We start from the raw sequence: 17,817 nt of genomic DNA, 5'->3' as shown, positions 1-17,817 counted from the left end.
GTCAAAAGATCCTATTAATAGTAAACTAGTATCCTAAGGTTTACAGAAATGAGTAAATTACAGAAAAATCCACTTCCGGGCCCACTTGGTGTGTGCTTGGGCTGAGCAATGAAGCATTTTCGTGTAGAGACCTTTTCTGGAGTTAAACGCCAGCTTTCATGCCAGTTTGGGCGTTTAACTCCAAGTTTTATGCCAGTTCCGGCGTTTAACGCTGGAATTTCTGTAGGTGACTTTGAGCGCCAGTTTGGGCCATCAAATCTTGGGCAAAGTATGGACTATTATATATTGCTGGAAAGCCCAGGATGTCTACTTTCCAATGCCGTTGAGAGCGCGCCAATTGGGCTTCTGTAGCTCCAGAAAATCCACTTCGAGTGCAGGGAGGTCAGAATCCAACAGCATCTGCAGTCCTTTTCAGTCTCCGAATCAGATTTTTGCTCAGAACCTTCAATTTCAGTCAGAAAATACCTGAAATCACAGAAAAACACACAAACTCATAGTAAAGTCCAGAAAAGTGAATTTTAACTAAAAACTAATAAAATATACTAAAAACTAACTAAAAGATACTAAAAACATACTAAAAACAATGCCAAAAAGCATACAAATTATCCGCTCATCACAACACCAAACTTAAATTGTTGCTTGTCCCCAAGCAACTGAAAATCAAAATAGGATAAAAAGAAGAGAATATACTATAGACTCCAAAATATCAAAGAAACATAGCTCCAATTAGATGAGCGGGACTAGTAGCTTTTTGCCTCCGAACAGTTTTGGCATCTAACTCTATCCTTTGAAGTTCAGAATGATTGGCATCTATGAGAACTCAGAACTCAGATAGTGTTATTGATTCTCCTAGTTAAGTATATTGATTCTTGAACATAGCTAGTGTATGAGTCTTGGCTGTGGCCCAAAGCACTCTGTCTTCCAGTATTACCACCGGATACATACATGCCACAGACACCTAATTGGGTGAACCTTTTTTAGATTGTGACTCAGCTTTGCTAAAGTCCCCAATTAGAGGTGTCCAGGGTTCTTAAGCACACTCTTTTTGCTTTAGTTCACAACTTTATTCTTTCTTTTTCTTTCTTTTTCTTTTTCTTTTCTCTCTTTTTTTCGAAATATTTTTTTTTTGTATTCACTGCTTTTTCTTGCTTCAAGAATCAATTTGATGATTTTTTCAGATCCTCAATAACAGTTCTCTTTCTCCTCATTCTTTCAAGAGCCAACAAATTTAACATTCTTAAAAACAACAAATTCAAAAGACATATGCACTGTTCAAGCATTCATTCAGAAAACAGAAAGTACTGTCACCACATCAAACTAATTCAACTAGTTTCAGAGATAAATTTCGAAATCCTGTACTTCTTGTTCTTTTGTGATTAAAGCATTTTTCTTTTAAGAGAGGTGATGGATTCATAGGACATTCATAGCTTTAAGGCATAAACTTAAATTTTATTAATTATGAATTAAGAACAAGACTCAGAAATTAAATATAAGATGAAACTAAAAATAGAAAACAAGACAAGAAAAACGAAAAAAATAGGCTTCTAATGATAGAGGTTTTCACAGAGTTAGGACTCAACAACCTTGATTTTGAGAAGTGGATGCTCCCTCAGCTTGAGAGGAGAGCTTTTGGCGCTTCATCTCTTGGATTTCACGCCCCTGCTTCTCTTGTTCCTTCAGCAATTTGCAGAGCATGCAGTTTTGATTCTGCTGTTCTTCCTTCAGTTGCTCCATAGTCTCTTGCAACTTGTTAATAGATGCTTCTAGGTTGGCCCAGTAGTCAATTCTTGGGAATTCAGGGAGGAATTCCTGCGCCCTCCTCTTGATGGAGTTGTCTTGCACTTGTCCTTCCATTGACTTCTTGGTGATTGGGTGTTCAATGGGTATGAACTCATCTACTCCCATCTTCACCCCAGCCTCTTTACAGAGCAAGGAAATCAAGCTTGGATAAGCCAATTTGGCTTCAGTGGAATTCTTATTTGCAATTGTGTAGATCTCACAAGCAATCACATGATGGACCTCCACCTCTTTTCCAAGCATAATGCAATGAATCATCACTGCCCTCTTGATGGTGACCTCAGAACGGTTGCTAGTGGGCAATATGGAACGCCCAATGAAGTCTAGCCAACCTCTTGCAATTGGCTTGAGGTCTCCCCTCTTGAGTTGGTTTGGGACACCCTTTGAATTGGTTATCCACTTAGTCCCAGGGAGGCATATGTCCTCTAGGATTTGATCCAACCCTTTATCTACTCTCACCATCCTCCTATTAAAGGAGTCAGGATCATCTTGCAGTTGAGGTAACTTGAAGATTTCTCTTATTTTGTCCAGATGAAAGTACATAACTTTCCCTCTGACCATAGTTCTGTAGGTATGGTAAGCGGTTCCAGTCATTCTCTGCTTATCTGTTAGCCACAGATTTGCGTAGAATTCCTGAACCATGTTCCTTCCAACCTTTGTCTCAGGATTGGTTAGAACTTCCCATCCTCTGTTTCGAATTTGCTCTTGGATCCCCGGATGTTCATCTTCTTTCAGATCAAATTTCACTTCCGGGATCACTGACCTCAGACCCATTATTTTGTGATAATGGTCTTCATGTTCTTTAGTTAAGAACTTCTCTTGATTCCAAAGATTCTTTGGATTATTCTCTTTCTTGCCTCTTAAATTGGTTTGTTTTCCCTTGGGAGCCATGATATTGATGAATCTTGGCTTAGTGATCACGGAAAAGCACACCAAACTTAGAGGTTTGCTTGTCCTCAAGCAAAATAAAAGAGAGAAGAGAGGGGGAGGAAGAGAAAATTCGAATGGTGTGGTGGAATGAGGGAGCCAAACATGTATTTATAAGGTGGGGAGGGGAGTTTTCGAAAAAAAAGAGAGAGAGAGATTTGAAAAGATATGGAAAGAAATTGAGAAAAGGGTGAGTTTTTGAAGAAGATTTGGGATTAATTTGAAATAGATTTGAAGAATGGTTTTGATTTGTGAAGATTTGAAAGTGAATGATGAAGGGTTGAAGTGCATTTATGTAGAAGAGTATGGTTAAAAAGAGGAAAGTTTGAAAAAATTTGAGTTGAAAACAAAAATGTGGTCCCCCCACCTTTCTGGCGTTAAACGCCCAGAATGGCACCCATTCTGGCGTTTAACGCCCACTTGCTACCCTTTTTGGGCGTTTAACGCCCAGCCAGGTGCCCTGGCTGGCGTTAAACGCCAGAAATCCTTTGTCACTGGGCGTTTTTCCAAAACGCCCAGGATGCTGCACACCTGGCGTTAAACGCCCAGAATGGTGCCCATTCTGGCGTTTAACGCCCAAAATGGTACCATTACTGGCGTTAAACGCCCAGAATGGTGCCCATTCTGGCGTTTAACGCCCAAAACGCCCCTTACTGGCGTTTTTTCGCCAGTAAGCTCATTTTCTCTGCTTTTTGAGCTGAATCCTTCTGTAACTCTGTGAATTCCTTCATTTTTGATACTTGCCTCTGTAAGAACAATTCATACAACTTTCTAATGACTGGGTTGCCTCCCAGCAAGCGCTTCTTTACTGTCTTTAGCTGGACTTTCACTGAGAATCACTCAAGCCTCAGTTTTGAGCATTCCTGCTCAAAATTTCCTTCAAGATAGTGCTTGATTCTCTGTCCATTTACAATGAACTTTCTGTCAGAATCAGTATCCTGAAGCTCAACATATCCATATGGTGAGACTCCTGTAATCACATACGGACTCCTCCACCGGGATTTGAGTTTTCCTGGAAACAATTTGAGCCTGGAGTTGAAGAGCAGAACTTTTTGTCCTGGCTCAAAGACTCTGGTTGACAATCTCTTGTCATGCCACTTCTTTGCCTTTTCCTTATAAATTTTTGCATTTTCAAAGGCATTGAGTCTGAACTCCTCTAGCTCATTTAGCTGGAGCAGTCTTTTCTCACCAGCTAGTTGTGCATCCATGTTTAGGAATCTGGTTGCCCAGTAGGCCTTATGTTCCAGTTCCACAGGCAAATGACAGGCCTTTCCATATACTAGTTGGTATGGGGAGGTTCCTATAGGAGTCTTGAATGCTGTTCTATATGCCCACAGAGCATCATCCAAGCTCTTTGCCCAATCCTTTCTTCGGGCCATTACAGTCCGTTCTAGGATTTTTTTTAGTTCTCTGTTAGAGACTTCAGCTTGCCCATTTGTCTGTGGATGATATGCAGTTGCCACTTTATGGCTAATTCCATATCTAACCATAGCAGAGTATAGCTGTTTGTTGCAGAAATGAGTGCCCCCATCACTGATTAGCACTCTGGGGATGCCAAACCTGCTGAAAATGTTTTTCTGGAGGAATTTCAGTACGGTTTTGGTATCATTAGTGGGTGTAGCAATTGCTTCTACCCACTTAGATACATAGTCCACTGCCACCAGAATGTAAGTGTTTGAGTATGATGGTGGGAATGGTCCCATGAAGTCAATTCCCCATACATCAAACAATTCTATCTCTAATATCCCTTGTTGAGGCATGGCATATCCGTGAGGCAGGTTACCAGCTCTTTGGCAATTGTCACAGTTACGCACAAACTCTCGGGAATCTTTATAGAGAGTAGGCTAGTAGAAGCCGCACTGGAGAACTTTAGTGGCTGTTCGCTCACTTCCAAAATGTCCCCCATACTGTGATCCATGGCAGTGCCATAGGATCCTTTGTGCTTCTTCTCTGGGTACACACCTGCGGATCACTCCGTCAGCACATCTCTTAAAGAGATATGGTTCATCCCAGAGGTAGTACTTGGCATCTAAAATTAATTTCTTTCTTTGCACATTGCTGTACTCCTTGGGTATGAACCTCACAGCTTTATAGTTTGCCATATCTGCAAACCATGGAGCTTCCTGAATGGCAAAGAGTTGCTCATCTGGAAAAGTCTCAGAGATCTCAGTAGAAGGGAGGGACGCCCCAACTACTGGTTCTATTCGGGACAGATGATCAGCTACTTAGTTCTCTGTCCCTTTTCTGTCTCTTATTTCTATATCAAACTCTTGCAGAAGCAATACCCATCTGATAAGCCTGGGTTTTGAATCCTGCTTTGTGAGTAAGTATTTAAGAGCAGCATGGTCAGTGTACACAATCACCTTTGATCCCACTAGGTAGGATCTAAACTTGTCAATGGCATAAACCACTGTAAGTAATTCTTTTTCTGTGGTTGTGTAATTTTTCTGTGCATCATTTAGAACACGGCTAGCATAGTAAATGACATGCAGAAGTTTGTTATGCCTCTGTCCTAACACTGCACCAATGACATGGTCACTGGCATCACACATTAGTTCAAATGGCAATGTCCAATCTGGTGCAGAGATAACTGGTGCTGTGACCAGTTTAGCTTTCAGGGTCTCAAATGCCTGCAGACACTCATTATCAAAGATAAATGGAGTGTCAGCAGCTAGCAGATTACTTAGAGGTTTGGCAATTTTTGAGAAATCCTTTATAAACCTTCTGTAGAATCCTGCATGCCCAAGAAAGCTTCTGATTGCCTTAACATTGGTAGGTGGTGGTAATTTTTCAATTACCTCTACCTTTGCCTTATCCACCTCTATTCCCCTGCTTGAAATTTTGTGCCCAAGGACAATTCCTTCAGTCACCATAAAGTGACATTTCTCCCAGTTTAAAACCAGGTTAGTCTCTTGGCATCTTTTCAGGACAAGTGATAGGTGGTTAAGACAGGAGCTGAATGAGTCTCCATATACTGAGAAGTCATCCATGAAGACTTCCAGAAATTTCTCTACCATGTCTGAGAAGATAGAGAGCATGCACCTCTGAAAGGTTGCAGGTGCATTGCACAGACCAAAAGGCATTCTCCTATAGGCAAACACGCCAGAAGGGCAGGTAAATGCTGTTTTCTCTTGGTCCTGAGGATCTACTGCAATTTGGTTGTAGCCTGAATAGCCATCCAAAAAACAGTAATAGTCATGACCAGCTAGTCTTTCTAGCATTTGGTCTATGAATGGTAAAGGAAAATGATCCTTTCTGGTGGCTGTATTGAGCCTCCTGTAGTCAATACACATGCGCCACCCTGTGACTGTTCTTGTAGGAACCAGTTCATTTTTTTCATTATGAACCACTGTCATGCCTCCCTTTTTGGGAACAACTTGGACAGGGCTCACCCAGGGGCTATCAGAAATAGGATAAATAATCCCAGCCTCCAGTAATTTAGTGACCTCTTTCTGCACCACCTCCTTCATGGCTGGATTTAGCCTCCTCTGTGGTTGAACCACTGGTTTGGCATTATCCTCCAACAGGATCTTGTGCATGCATCTAGCTGGGCTAATACCCTTGAGATCACTTATGGACCACCCAAGAGCTGTCTTGTGTGTCCTTAGCACTTGAATCAGTGCTTCCTCTTCCTGTGGATTTAAAGCAGAGCTTATAATCACTGGAAAAGTGTCACCCTCTCCCAGAAATGCGTACTTCAGGGATGGTGGTAGAGGTTTGAGTTCAGGTTTGGGAGGTTTATCCTCCTCCTGAGGAATTTTTGAAAATTCCTTTGCTTCCTCTAGCGCTTCTTGATCAGGTTGAGCATCTTTGAAGATGTCCTCAAGCTCTGATTCTAGGCTTTCAGCCATAGTGATCTCTTCTACCAGAGAGTCAATAATGTCAGCGCCCATGCAGTCATCTGGTGTGTCTGGATGCTGCATAGCTTTGACAGCATTCAACTTGAACTCATCCTCATTGACTCTCAGGGTTACTTCCCCTTTGTGTACATCAATGAGAGTTCGTCCAGTTGCTAGGAAAGGTCTTCCTAGAATGAGAGTTGCACTTTTGTGCTCCTCCATTTCCAGCACCACAAAGTCAGTTGGAAAGGCAAATGGCCCAACCTTGACAATCATGTCCTCTATTATGCCTGATGGGTGTTTAATGGAGCCATCAGCAAGTTGGAGGCATATCCTGGTTGGTTTGACTTCTCCAGCCAACGCAAGCTTTCTGATAGTGGATGCAGGTATTAGATTGATGCTTGCTCCAAGATCACATAGAGCTGTCTTGGTGCAAACACCTTCTAGTGTGCAGGGTATCATAAAGCTTCCAGGATCTTGAAGCTTTTCTGGTAAGCTTTTCAGAATGACTGCACTGCATTCTTCAGTGAGAAACACTTTTTCAGTTTCTCTCCAATCCTTCTTATGACTTAAGATTTCCTTCATGAACTTAGCATAAGAAGGTATTTGCTCAAGTGCCTCTGCAAACGGAATCTTTATTTCAAGAGTCCTTAAATAGTCTGCAAAGCGGGCAAATTGCTTATTCTGTTCCGCTTTGCGGAGTTTCTGAGGATAAGGCATCTTGGCTTGATATTCTTCAACCTTAGATGCTACAGGTTTATTCCTTACAGAAGTAGTTGAAGAAGCCTTGTTAGAGGGATTACTGTCAGCACTCTCAGGTGTCTGATTTTCCCTTGGCGTTTGGACGCCAGGATTGGGTGGAAAATGGGCGTTTAACGCCAACTTTTCCCCCTTTTCTGGCGTTTGAACGCCAGAACTGGGCAAGGAATGGGCGTTTAACGCCAGCTTTCCTTCCCTTTCTGGCATTTGAACGCCAATAAAATTCCTCTCTGGGCTCTTACTGTCCTCAGAGGGATTTTGAACAGTGGTTTGGTTATCCTCTGTCATTTGTTCCTTGTTTGGCTTTTTACTCTTTTGAGCAGTGTTATTCAAGGTTTTCCCACTCCTCAATTGAACTGCTTGACACTCCTCTGTTATTTGTTTAGATATTTGCTGTTTTGCTTGATTCAACTGCAGTTCTATGTTCTTGTTAGCAACTTTAGTATCATGGAGCATTTCTTTAAATTCTGCTAACTGTTCTGTTATCAGGAGCAATTGTTGATTAAGCTCATTCATCTGTTCTTGAGGATTAGGATCAGTGACTAATGCCATGACTTCCTCCTTTGGAACGAACTCATTGCTAGAATATAAGTATTGGTTTCTAGCAACAGTGTCTATAAGCTCTTGAGCTTCTTCAATTGTCTTCCTCATGTGTATAGATCCACCAGCTGAGTGGTCTAAAGACATCTGAGCTTTTTCTGTAAGCCCATAGTAGAAAATGTCTAACTGCACCCACTCTGAAAACATTTCAGAGGGACATTTTCTTAGCATACCTCTATACCTCTCCCAGGCATTATAAAGGGATTCATTATCCTCTTGTTTAAAGCCTTGGATGTCCAGCCTTAGCTGTGTCATCCTCTTTGGAGGGTAAAAATGATTCAGGAATTTGTCTGACAACTGTTTCCATGTCTTTATGCTTGCTGTAGGTTGGTTATTTAACCACCTTTTTGCTTGATCTTTTACAGCAAATGGAAACAGTAATAGTCTGTAGACATCCTGATCTACCTCTTTATCATGTACTGTGTCAGCAATTTGTAAGAACTGTGCCAGAAACTCAGTAGGTTCTTCCTGTGGAAGACCGGAATACTGGCAATTTTGCTGCACTATGATAATGAGTTGAGGATTTAGCTCAAAGCTGCCTGCTTTGATGGGAGGTATACAGATGCTACTCCCATATGCAGCTGTAATGGGGTTAGCATAAGACCCCAGAGTCCTCTTGGACTGATTAATTCCACTTGAGTCCATAATGGACAAAAGGAAAATGATAATGATTGCAAAGAGATGAATTTTGTTTTTTTTTGTTTTTGAATTAAACGAAAAAAATAAAAAAAACAAGAGAAAATTAAGGTGAAAATTTGAAAATCAAAAAGAAAATAAGATCAAAGCAAATTGAGAACTGAATCAATCAAGTAATTAAAAAGATTTTGAAAATAGCAACTAAAAAGATATGATTGAAAATTTTTTTGTGAAAAAGATTTGATTTTTGAAAAGAGGAAAGAGAAAAACACAAAAAGACACCAAACTTAAAATTTTTAGAAAATCAAACACTAATTTTCGAAAATTTTAAAGGAAAAACACAAAGAGGACACCAAACTTAGAATTTTTATGAATCAAAAAGGGACTAAGAACATGCAAAAACGAAAATTAAGAGAAAAACACAAAAAGACACCAAACTTAAAATATGAAACTAGACTCAACTAAAAGACTCTAAACCAACAAAAATAAAACAGTCCTAATCTAAGCAACAAGATAAGCCATCAGTTGTCCAAACTCGAACAATCCCCGGCAACGGCGCCAAAAACTTGGTGCACGAAATTGCAATCACACTTTTGCAACCTTGCACAACTAACCAGCAAGTACACTGGGTCGTCCAAGTAATACCTTGCGTGAGCAAGGGTCGATCCCACGGAGATTGTCGGCTTGAAGCAAGCTATGGTTATCTTGTAAATCTTAGTCAGGAAATCAGAAATTATCAGGATTGATTGTAAAAAGCAAAAGAACATGAAAAAGGTACTTGTTTTGCAGTAATGGAGAATAGGCTGAGGCTTTGGAGATGCTCCATCTTCCGAATCTCTGCTTTCCTACTGTCTTCTTCATCAAACACGCAAGGCTCCTTCCATGGCAAGCTGTATGTAGGGTTTCACCATTGTCAGTGGCTACCTCCCATCCTCTCAGTGAAAATACGTCCCTGATGCTCTGTCACAGCATAGGCTAATCATCTGTCGGTTCTCAATCAGGCCGGAATAGAATCCAGTGATTCTTTTGCGTCTGTCACTAACGCCCCGCCTTCAGGAGTTTGAAGCACGTCACAGTCATCCAGTCATTGAATCCTACTCAGAATACCACAGACAAGGTTTAGACCTTCCGGATTCTCTTGAATGCCGCCATCAGTTCTAGCTTATACCACGAAGATTCCGATTAAAGAACCCAAGAGATATCTACTTAATCTAAAATAGAACGGAGGTGGTTGTCAGTCACACGTTCATAGTTGAGAATATGATGAGTGTCACGGATCATCACATTCATCCGGATTAACAGCAAGTGATATCTTAGAATGGAAGCAAGCATGATTGAATAAGAAACAGTAGTAATTGCATTAATCCATCAAGACACAGCAGAGCTCCTCACCCCCAACCATGGGGTTTAGAGGCTCATGCTGTGGAAGGTACACAAGAAACGTGTAAAAATTGTTATGAGGTCATAAGGTACGGATACAATGTCAAAAGATCCTATTAATAGTAAACTAGTATCCTAAGGTTTACAGAAATGAGTAAATTACAAAAAAATCCACTTCCGGGCCCACTTGGTGTGTGCTTGGGCTGAGCAATGAAGCATTTTCGTGTAGAGACCTTTTCTGGAGTTAAACGCCAGCTTTCATGCCAGTTTGGGCGTTTAACTCCAAGTTTTATGCCAGTTCCGGCGTTTAACGCTGGAATTTCTGTAGGTGACTTTGAGCGCCAGTTTGGGCCATCAAATCTTGGGCAAAGTATGGACTATTATATATTGCTGGAAAGCCCAGTATGTCTACTTTCCAATGCCGTTGAGAGCGCGCCAATTGGGCTTCTGTAGCTCCAGAAAATCCACTTCGAGTGCAGGGAGGTCAGAATCCAACAGCATCTGCAGTCCTTTTCAGTCTCCGAATCAGATTTTTGCTCAGAACCTTCAATTTCAGTCAGAAAATACCTGAAATCACAGAAAAACACACAAACTCATAGTAAAGTCCAGAAAAGTGAATTTTAACTAAAAACTAATAAAAATATACTAAAAACTAACTAAAAGATACTAAAAACATACTAAAAATAATGCCAAAAAGCATACAAATTATCCGCTCATCACTTACCTCAAGATTGATTATATGGGTTTTGTAGAGCTCTTTGCGGTGAACGCGTGGCCGCAAACGGGGCGGCAATCGGAGCTCTAGATCAAAAGTTATGGTGGTTTGAAGATCAAGTGAGAGGTAGAGGTTTGAGAGAGTGTTCTTCTCCCCCTTCCCTCTAATTCAGCGTGTTTGTGTGTGTAATGAGGAGAGAGAGTGCTGAAAACTAGGGTTTTGGTTAAGTTATGTTGGGCCAAGGGCCCACTTTGAGTCCGGTTGGCCCGGTTTGGCCCGTTCGATCCAATCTTGGTCCGAATTCTATAAAATTGGTACCAAATTTCTCGTCTCAATCTCCTCTATCACATTTAGCCATAAAAATCACATTTTAGGCTTTCTGGAATAAATTCTCATTTATGGGTTAATTAGCCGTTAATTAACCGGGTTTTACATTCTACCCACCTAATTGGGAATTTTGCCCACAAAATTCAAATGCAATTACCTGAGAATAAATGCGGATAATCCGTTCGCATCTCCGACTCAAGTTCCCAAGTGTGTTCCTCAACACCGCCTCGACTCCATGCCACTTTGACTAGTGAAACATCTTTTCCACGCAACCGCTTAATACTAGTATCATCAATTCTGACTGGAGCCATTGGAAGCGTCAAATCTTCCCTTAACTGAACCGATTCGGGTTCCAACACATGGCTAGCATCAGGAGTGTACTTCTGAAGCTGCGACACATGAAACACGTCGTGCAGGTCCGAAAGATGAGGTGGTAGAGCCATCCGATACGCCACCGGTCCAATCCTCTCTAGGATCTGAAATGGACCAATGTATCGAGGATTCAACTTCTTTGCTTTAATCGCCCTACCTACTCCCGTGGTCGGAGTAACCTTAAGGAAAACATGGTCTCCTTCCTCAAATTCTAAGGGCTTTCGCCTCTGATCGGCGTAACTCTTTTGACGACTCTGCGCCGTGAGCATCCTATCTCGGATTTTTTTGACTTGTTCAGTAGTCTCAGCTATCATTTCCGGCCCTAACAAGCCTTTCTCCCCAGCTTCATACCAACATAGCGGAGATTGACATTTCCTCCCATACAAGGCCTCATACGGAGCCATTCCGATGCTCGCATGATAACTATTATTGTATGCAAACTCCACTAATGGCATATACCGATCCCAACTCGCCGGTTGGTCCAAAACACAAGCTCTCAACATATCCTCTAGTGTTTGGATCGTCCTCTCAGATTGACCATCTGTTTGAGGATGGTAAGCCGTGCTCAAGCTTAATCGGGTTCCAAAAGCCTTCTGAAATGCACCCCAAAACCTTGAAGTGAAACGAGGATCTCTATCAGAGATTATAGTAGCAGGTACACCATGAAGTCTCACAATCTCCTTTATGTATAACCGTGCTAGCTCCTCAAGGGTGTAAGTCATACGAATGGGCAAAAAGTGAGCTGACTTCGTCAATCGGTCCACAATCACCCAAATAGCATCAAAACCAGCCCTAGTCCTTGGCAATCCTAACACAAAGTCCATTGCAATACTTTCCCACTTCCATTGTGGAATCTCTAAAGGTTGCAACATACCGGCAGGCTTTTGATGTTCAATCTTTACCTTTTGACAAGTTAAGCACTTTGAAACATATTCCGCCACATCATTCTTCATACCCGGCCACCAAAACATCACCTTTAAATCAAGGTACATCTTAGTACTTCCCGGGTGAATGGAGAATCCGCTTTTGTGTGCCTCCTTTAAGATATCTTGCCTCAAAGTGCCAACATCCGGCACAATGATTCTACCATTGAATCTCCATAACCCATCTTTTTCTTCCGACACTCTCCACTGTTTTTCTTGCTCAATGGCCGGTAACACCTTCCATAAAGCTTCATCATTTTGATGAGCCTTTAGGAGTTCGGACTTAAAGTCACTTGAGATTTCTAATCGGCTCAAACATAAAGTTCCGGATACTTCTCGAGCACCAATTTTCAGACTCTCGAATCCCTTAAGTAACTTCTCCTCTTGAAGCATCATCCAAGCCACATATAATGACTTCCGACTCAACGCATCCGCCACTACTTTTGCCTTTCCCGGATGGTAATGCAACTCGAAGTCGTAGTCCTTCAACAATTCCATCCACCTTCTCTGCCTCATATTAAGCTCTTTCTGATCAAAGAGGTACTTCAAGCTCTTATGATCGGAGAAAACTTGGAACTTAACCCCATAGAGATAATGCCTCCACACCTTCAAGGCAAACACAACCGCAGCGAGTTCCAAATCGTGCGTAGGGTAACTAACTTCATGAGGTCTCAACTGTCGTGAGGCATACTGACAAACCCCAATTTGAGGATTTGTCTTGTATTGAATTTGGAGTATTTTGATAACCTTTTGTCACATTTAGCCTAGGAATTAGCATGGTTTTGTTATCTCTCCCATATTTGTGCCTAAGTGTAAAAACATGCTTTTTAAGCCTTATCTTGATGAATTCTAATTTCTCTTTGATTCCATAAGATGCCTTGATGTGTTTGCTAGTAATTCCAGGATTGAAATAGGCTAGGCATGGATCAAAGGAAGCAAGGAAGGAAGCATGCAAGTGGAGAGAAGCACAAAAAGCCAAAGAGTTGATCTCGGCCAAGCACGCGTACGCGCACAAGGCGCTCGCGCGCACATCGCAGAATTGGCAAGGGACGCGCACGCGCACCGTGCGCGCACGCGTCGAAGCCCGCACGTGATTCCTTTATTACAACACGTGTCTGGCGATTTTGGAAGGTTTTAGCAACCAACTTTGGCGCCAAAATGCAGATAAGAGCCAAGGATTGAAGGGGATTGACACACATACAACACATTTACACACATTCACACCCATAGACTAATTCTAGATCATTAGATAGATATTTTTAGTTAGTTGCATTTTGTAGAGAGAGAAACTCCAACTTCTCTCTAGGATTCATCTTCATTCTCTCAATTCTCAACCATTCTTTGGTGAGATCTATTGCCACTCTCAATTTACTTTGTTCATATTGTAGATCATCTTCTCCAATCTCAATTAGTGTTTGTAATTGTTCAATTCTTGTAGATCTTAGGTTTAACTTTGTTGTTTTGGATTCTATTGATTCATTGAAGATCTCATTTTCATTGTTGTTCATTGTTAATTGTTGTTAATCTCTTGTGTTGAATTGCTTTAGTTCTAAATCTCTTCTCAATTTTACTATGTCTTTCATTCTTGCTCTCCAAGTGTTTGAGAAAATGCCAACTTTAGATATGGAGTAGTATTCCCTCACTTGGCCTAGTGGTTGAGTCATTGGAGACACTTGAATAATGGATGTCAATTGTTGATTAAGAATTGAGGATTGCTAATTGACTTAGAGTGCACTAAAGCTAGACTTTCCTAGGGTAAGACTAGGACTTGTGACTTGAGTTAATTACTTTTACTTGACTTTCCTCTATAATTAGGGGTTAACTAAGTGAAGCAACACTCCTTTGTTATCACAATTGAAGGAAGCTATAGTGATGGGACTTCCAATGTTCAACCTTGGCCAAGGCTTTTAATATTGATTGATTGTTGTTTTCTTTTATTCACACTTTTATGCTACACTCTTCAAGCCACAAAGAGACCACTTAACCAATAACATGCATCCTTGTAGCATTCCTAGGGAAGAACGACTCGGGACTAATACTCTCGATTATAGATTGTAGATTTGTTTGATGATGGATTTTGCGTCGGTTTAGACTATACTACGATTGATCACTTGATAATTTCTATACCGGCAAAAATCCATTTGTCACATACGCCACCACATTATGGTGCTGCATCAGCACGCACCCTAGACCCTTCAATGAGGCATCACAATACACCTCAAATGGCTCATTCGGCTCGGGTAACACTAACACAGGTGCAGTGGTCAACTTTTTCTTCAATGTCTGAAAGCTCTCCTCGCACTCAGGAGTCCAAACAAACGGAGTGTCTTTGCGGGTTAACTTTGTCATTGGTAACGCTATCTGTGAAAAGCCCTTGATAAACCTTTTGTAATAGCCAGATAAACCCAGAAAACTCCTTATCTCTGTTATGGTGGTTGGTTGTTTCCAATCCATCACAGCCTCCACCTTAGTTGGATCTACGGCTATTCCCTTCTTACTCACCACGTGACCCAAAAACTTCACCTCACTCTTCCAAAATTCACACTTAGACAGTTTTGCATAAAGTTTCTTCTCCTTTAGAATCTGCAACACGGTCCTCAAGTTTTCCGCATGCTCTTCTTCAGTCTTGGAATAAATCAGTATGTCATCAATGAAGACAACAACAAATTTATCCAGAAACGGACGGAAAACTCTGTTCATGTAATCCACGAATACTGCTGGAGCGTTCGTCAACCCAAAAGACATTACGGTGTACTCGTAATGACCATAACGAGTCCTGAAAGCGGTCTTAGGGATATCCTCGCCCCTCACCCTTATCTGGTGATAACCGGATCGCAAATCAATCTTGGAGAAAACTCCAGCTCCTTGTAACTGATCCATGAGATCATCAATTCTCGGTAGTGGGTACTTATTCTTTATTGTAACCTTATTCAGCTGCCTGTAATCCACACAGAGCCACATACTCCCATCTTTCTTCTTTACTAGCAGCACTGGAGCACCCCACAGAGAGACACTTGACCGTATGAAATTCTTTCCCAACAAATCCTCTAACTGAGACTTTAGCTCGTTCATCTCTAACGGTGACATCCTATAAGGAGCACTTGAGATTGGTCCCGCCCCGGGCACCAACTCAATAGCAAACTCGACCTCTCGGTTAAGTGGAAACTCATCAATATCATCGGGAAACACTTCCGGAAACTCACACACAACCGGAATCTGCTCCAACCTTTGATCATCACCCGAAACACCCGCGGTTAACAACATGATACCCTGACATTCGATTCCAGAACAGTTCACCATCATCGAGTTCAAGTAATAATTATTTACCACGACCGGCCCTTCTGTATCCTCCGGCATAAAGTACACCGACTTTGTAGAACAATCTAGCAGAACATGGTTCTTAGATAACCAGTCCAATCCCAAGATAAGATCAAGACCGACCATCGGCAAGCAGACTAAATTATGAACAAAGTCACGCTGCTTGAACCTAAAGGAAACTTCCGGGCATCCTAGCCTAGTTACCGTGGCTTCATGGGTAGCATTGTACACTCTTAGATCATAACCTAAAGTTACAATCTTCAACCCTAACTCATGGGCTTTCTCAAATGCAATGAATGAATGTGATGCTCCCGAATCAAATAAAGCATTTAAAGTTTGACCAGCCATTTCACAGTTACCTCTAATGAGTGTCTCGGATCCCTCGGCACCTATAGCTGAAGTGGTGTACACTCGACCAGTCTGTTGTGCCCTCCCAGCACCTTGTTTCTGCCTCTCCGGACAACTGGCGGCTTTATGCCCCGTCTTTCCACAATTGTAGCACAAACCCCATCCGGCCTTGCATGGTGCTCCCGGATGGTGACTTCCACACTTAGTACAAGCTTGATCATTCTGAGGCTGCTTCCCAAACTTCTTTCCTTGGGAGTTGTTGTTGTTGGGCCTCCTGAAAGAGCCTCCCCTCTTGAAAGACGGACCTCTAGGTGCAAAGCTCTTCCCTCGGTTCTGTGGAAATGAACCTTTGTGACTCCCTTTCTCAGCGGTTGCCCTTTTCACACACTCCTCAGCAACCCTACACTTGTTCACTAATTCGGAGAAAGTCCTAATCTCCATTGGTCCCACTGAACTGAAGATATCACTCCGGAGTCCTCCTTCATACTTAACACACTTCCATTCCTCATATTCCACCGGAGTCCCTTGGCACATACGAGAGAACCTGAACAGCTCCTCAAACTTGTCAGTATACTCTGATATGGACATAGTACCCTGCTTCAGCTGTAACAATTCAAGTTCCTTAGCCGTCCTAGCAGAAGTCGGAAAGTACTTCTTATAGAACTCTTCTTGAAAGACATTCCAAGTGATATAGTCATCACCCTGCTGCAGAAGACGTCGGATACCTTGCCACCAATGCGACGCTTCACCGGTGAGCATGTAGGTAGCAAACTCGACACGTTGCCCTTCAGGTACCACTTGTGCTTGCAGTGCTCGCTCTATAGCCTGAAACCATGTATCAGCCTCAGTCGGGCTAGTAGTTCCCTTAAACTTAGGCGGATTAACCTTCAAAAAGTTTGCCAAGGTCATCGGGCCCTGAACTCCACCTCCATCATTACCATGGTTGTTCATCTGTTGACCAAGAGCCTCAGCAGTGGCTTGCATAGCAGCAGCCATGTTCTCCAACGCAGCCATAAAGTTCACCGGGTCATTAGGGTTATTCTCCGGTGCACGAGCATTCGTACGACCTCTCGCACTACCTCTACCGCGTCCACGAGGCGCCATCTGGTTCCTATACATACCAAACAATCGATATTAAGTTGATCAGTCTCAATATCGGAAGTCTAGTACTTCAAAGTCCCAAATGCATGCTCCTGAACGTTTATGCCAACTATATCAAGCAGATATACTAATAGCACATAACACACACACAGAGAATGCACAGAAGCATAGTCAGTCCATCCCTCAGGCTCTATAGGAACGAACTGCTCTGATACCATAATGTAACACCCTACCATACAGAGTCTTATGCTTAAGTCATAATTCAGAGATGGCAAAGTATTACGACCTCTAAAAATAAAAATTTAGTACGTATAGTAGTATGAATGAGTGATTATAACTAGGAGCCTTTGTAGAAAAAGGGGTAAACAAAAAAAAAACGCAACTCAAAAGCGCAACACTCCGATCGATAACGTAACGAACAAGGATAAACCAACGCGAGATTATATATATACATAGGAGTGTCAAAAACAGGAATATCAAGACTCAAGATCCGGCTGCGAAGATAACCGGTCCGAGCATAGCAATATATACATATGATAAAATAATGAAAACCCCAAAGGAAACCCAAAGGGACACAAATACATAAAACCTATTCTCCAAAATCTCCCATAAGAGGAGTCATCACAGTTTGTATTATTTAATGGAGATAAAAGTATCTAAGCAAGACATATAAACTGAAACAAGGTCCCCAAGAACAAGGAATCTTCGCAAATCTAGAAGTCTCCAGCATGCCTCAGCGGAAAACCGTACGTCCTGCATCTGAAAACCACAAAAT

Source organism: Arachis stenosperma, chromosome 8, assembly GCF_014773155.1.
Source record: "Arachis stenosperma cultivar V10309 chromosome 8, arast.V10309.gnm1.PFL2, whole genome shotgun sequence".
NCBI lineage: Eukaryota > Viridiplantae > Streptophyta > Magnoliopsida > Fabales > Fabaceae > Arachis > Arachis stenosperma.
This window is presented reverse-complemented; position numbering follows the sequence as displayed.